Genomic DNA, 5,228 nt, shown 5'->3' on the forward strand with positions numbered 1-5,228 from the left:
CTCACCTGTGTGGTGTTACAGTGGTTTTTATTCTGACTTTTTTTTCTATTTATCGTTCATTTTAGTTGAGAGAGCAGAAAAACGTTTATAATCAAACTGAAAAAATTTATTTTATATATAACTAAACAACACTATCTGATATTACAGTTGTACTGTCAGACAAGTGGCAGATGTCATTTAGAAAGTGGATTAAGTAACAGTATTAACGTTAATAGGGATTACACTTTCTGAATATAGCACAGATTCTAGTGCTGAAAATTTGCTGAGACCACTGTGGGTTTCGAGCCAGCGACCTCAGAGTCAGGCATCAAACCGCCAGCAATACATGTCAACCATCTAGACCACTCGACCAACAAGCCTTCCACAAAAAATAGAAAAAATAGAATTACCCCTCTGAAAATCACAAATGACACACTCCCTTATGTGAATATATCACACAGGTTTTAGATGTCATTTTAGATTTTTTTTTTTTTTTTTGTTTTTTTTTTTTTTTTGATTGGTGTTTTACGCCGTACTCAAGAATATTTCACTTATACGACGGCGGCCTGTCATTTAAGAAAGTGGATTAAGTAACAGTATTATCGTTAATAGGGATTACACTTTCTGACTATAGGACAGATACTACTGCAGCAGCCTGTGGATGGCCATGGGTTTCCCCCTGGCTCTGACATGCTTCCTCCCAAAATAACACTGGCCGCTGTCTTATAAGTTAAATATTCTTGAGCATGGCTTACAACACCAATAAATAAACAAGTAATAAATTAACAACATTTATGGGCAAAACCTAAGTTACAAATGCCACCTGCACATACTGGAAAGATGCTTTAACATTTTTGATGACAATGATGATGATGATGATGGTAATCAATCATGATAGTGATGATGACACGACAGCCACATCATGAAGATAGAATGTATTCTACTTCCATGGTCAGAGTAGCGAGCCTCAACCCTGAATCTTAGTACGGCCCTTTTCCCCAGAAAAAAAGCCGATACCGGTGATATTGCAGATTCAAATCCAGCTGTCTTCTGGATGTCGGGTACCTGTCCGATTTGTGCTAATTCCCGTGGAGGTTTGCCACGTTTGCCATACAAATACTTATAAGTGTGAAACCGAGAACCCGACGTAAAACACTGATAACTTAAGTAAATAACGCCATGTAATAAAGCAAAGAAATAAATATAAGAAAAAAAAACAACAAGAAAATGAAACTCACTCACAGCTTTGATTGGGATACGCCTAGACCAGTTACGTCTAATGTGTGGAAAATGACATCACTGCATATACATTGTATCTGTTACCTGATTTTACTGAAGGCATACTGCTGTGTGTGTGGCCGCGGGGGGGGGGGGGGGGTGCATTACTCGATACTGTTTGTTTAAGCACTCAGACGAACAGTTAGGGCAAAACCCTGAGGTACACTGACAAGAAGCCGCATTCCATGTGTTACATATGACCATTTGCCAAGTATTACACAGGTCCCTGCTCTGATTTTGCCCTGTGTTTTATTTTCCGTTCACTGATCGACTGTTATTTGAGGCTTTTTACACATACGTTCTCTGTGCCTTGCGCGCTTTTGATTGATATTTAATTGGGACATCCGTTGAATTTTAACATTTATAAGAGTTCCTCGAGGCATCCAATTTGCCGAGTTCCAATTTCGGAGGCGGAGATGGGGGTTGTTGGGTTTAATTTATGATGCGGCCAGCTACTTTGCATCTAACCTCATCCGGGAGCCACACTTCGCTCTCCAGATGGTCTCCGGTCACATCCCCAGTTTTACACTCTATGGAGCAGTGATCAAGTGCTGATGTGCTCACTCACAAGCGCAGATCTCAGATCAGCACGTGTTTAAACGCGGTAATTATATAGAAACCGACAAAATACAGAGGAAACTTAACAGTTGTAACGGATGGCAATGACATTCTGGCAGTTTAAACGGTATATATGATATATAGACAGGAAACTGGAACACACCTCCACGCGCATTATAGCAGAGACTTTGGCTGGTCATTTCTCTTGTTATTGGTAGTGCTATGCAGGCTAGTTCAATGACCCAGTAAAGTATGTAGATAAATAAATCCTCTGTTCATTTAATTAATCTGCTTAAAATAAAAATGCTGATTTTAAAACTAATAGCTCGATCAGTAACGGCATTTTCAAAGTGTTATTGTATAGAACACAACTGTTACATATCACACTGTTAAAGATTAGCGAGGCACCTGTCGAACCCTTTAGGGTTTTAAAACAGCACTTAAGTTTTAAAGCTTATACATGTCCAGTGATAGGTCACTAATATATAATCGTGTGCTATGCAAACGATTGGTGAAAATCTCACAGGGGCCTTCTTAGAGGAGGTGATTAGCACGCCGCGCGGGGTAATCAACCATAAACCTCTCACCAATGCGTCGCTGTGAGTTCCAGTCCAGCTCATCCTGGCTTCCTCTCCGGTCGTACGTGGGAAGGTCTGTCAACAACCTGCGGATGGGTTTCCCCTGGGCTCTACCCGGTTTCCTCCACCATAATGCTGACCGCCGTCATCTAAGTGAAATATTCTTGTGTACGGCGTAAATCAGCAGTCAAAGAAATAAACGAAAATCTTGTGTTTATAAATAGTTCGGGTTCATGCATGAATCTACAGACGATGGCACACTTTACTAACGTCGTAAAGCGTTTTTCAGAACTTTTCTCGTAAATCGTGTTGCCTTAAGGCGTTATAACCCAGACTACGCCCCCCCCCCCCCTCCCTACACGAACACAAAAAAATTGCCAGAATGTGAAAGTTATCATTGTGACTATTAAATGCACGGCGATCAATATCAAAATGCCCTTTTAACTGTACCATGAGTTCAGAGACCATGAGTTCAGAGACGAAAACGGGGATTGCTGCACCATATGTATTTCCTTTTCACTCGTGCGGAGACCCGCAACGAAAACGTTGCAAAGCTACCAGTAAAATAAAATAATGCAGTTACAACTATATTATGTATACCTATATACAAGTATCTGGCATAACAGACACCGTTGATCACCATAAGGATTGCGGGGCCTCCGTGGCTTAGATGGTTAGTGCGCTAGCGCAGCGTAATGGCCATCTCACAATGCGGTCGCTGTGAAGTCAAGTTTAGCTCATGCTGGTTTCCATCTCCGGCTGAACGTGGGAAGGACTGGCAGTAACCCGCCGATGGTCGTGAGTTTCTCCTGGGCTGTACCCTGTTTCCTCCCACCATAATGCTGACCGTCGTCGTATAAGTGAAATATTCACGTACGGTGTAAAACACCAATTAAATAAATTAATTAAGATTGCCGGTAATCGCGCGTCCGTTTTATCCACGTGTGCACCAATTGTATAACTATACAGATGACTAATTTATAATCTCTGGCAATGAAGTGTAAAAGATTAGTGCCAGAGAACAGATATTAGCGATCCTATAGCGTCGAAACAGGTAATTAATAAATTGTTAATGAAATTACGTTTGTCAACCTATATAATTAAGACTGATTTGTTCGATAAAATGTTGTCAGTCCTGAGTCTACACATGACTTGGCGTCAAGGTGTAATAATATTCGCTTGACTTTTGCTAGTTGTCTTTTAGGTATGATGTCATCGTAATCATTCGACATGATCATCAGGGTTGTATTTCATCAGAAGTTGTCCGCTTCGCAGCAGAGAGGCGAGAAGATGAAAGAGCCCGTTCAACAACCCGGCAGGTAAACAGCCGGCCACCAGCTGATGGTCACTTGAAAGAAAATGCCATGGGATTACCGACGGACACTAAAACTTTCGCCCCCTGTAACACCTTGTATGGATGATTGTGTCCGACACTCGCTGGGACTCAGTTTTCATTATTTATTTAATTAATTTATTTATTTAAAGATATACATACAGGTGTATTTTTACAACTAAATATATATATAACATTGTACATATAACATCGTCCACTGATGACTGTTTTCATGTCATTGCCTAATAGATCTGACGGCAACGCAGCATTTAGTCTACAGTAACATCTAATAAATTCACTGCATTTATTTTGTGAAATTCTCCTTGTCATTTACATATATTTAAGCATTTACGTGAACAGTTAGAATAAATCCTTAACAGAGGTATATTGACAAGAAGTCGACTTCCAACATATATAATCTGTGACCGTTTGCCAGATATCACACGCACTGTCGCTGCTTCTGGTTTTAACCTTTATGCTGCATTTTTATACCCCTCTTCTAACCCCTTTGTGCATCGCTTAACATAATTAACTTGTTATCTTTTTTGAATACATATACAGTGTTTGGCAAACGACCGTCTCTTCATGATAGTCGTTATGTATATGTCGAAACAAACACTGTCGTTGTGAATTTGGCATTCTGTATGTATGGGACGTCTGAAGCTGTATATGGTTATTTGGCATAAATTCCTTTCTCCGTAACTCCTAGTTTATATCTTCCAGTTGCAACAATGTGTAGGTGGTAGCATATTAAAATTGGATTTGGAAATTGCATTGCATTACAAAGGCATGTCTTAAGTCCGTGACAAACGTACAGTGTAAAACTTTTTCCATCCGACTGGACTAAGATTCTAGGGTCAATGCTATACTGTCAGGAATATTAGCCCTACACAGAATTGTTCGAAAATGAAATCTTCTTCTTAAAGTTGACAAAATGTTACCCTGACAGGAGTCAGCTATTTTCACCACATCATCTGAAATCCGAATCGGTTAGTAAGAAATGAAAGTAGTTGTTAGTCCAAGCGGCGTGATACCGTCTCCCGGCCAGTCAGTGTTTGATGTAGCTGTCATCTTCGGGTTGTTTTCATAGAAAGATGCGGCATAGATAATGAAAAACATCGCTGGCAGTGTACGAACACAGAACTATAAAAATAACGGTTTGTCTTATGGGGAGCAATAAAACAGAGACAGCGGAACTAACTGAACCATAAATGTCCACCCAGCCAGACAGGCGGGATTGGCGAGGGGGTAAGGGAGAGGGGGTTCTGTCTCGTGTACAAGGGAGGGTGGGAGAAGGAGCCCCTTTTGTCTGGGAATAATATTGTTGATATCACCTTTAGGGTTCGTGCATACATACGTTGGGAAGATTCTGATGTTTATGTATAAATATTTAATAGATGGTTCGTTGCTTAACTTCAAAGTCATAACATGCAGGGAAAATATACACTCGTTTAGCCAATGTTTCTGCTGGTTTGTTCACACATTCAAAAAATTAATGTATT

This window comes from Liolophura sinensis, chromosome 10, assembly GCF_032854445.1.
Source record: "Liolophura sinensis isolate JHLJ2023 chromosome 10, CUHK_Ljap_v2, whole genome shotgun sequence".
Lineage (NCBI taxonomy): Eukaryota > Metazoa > Mollusca > Polyplacophora > Chitonida > Chitonidae > Liolophura > Liolophura sinensis.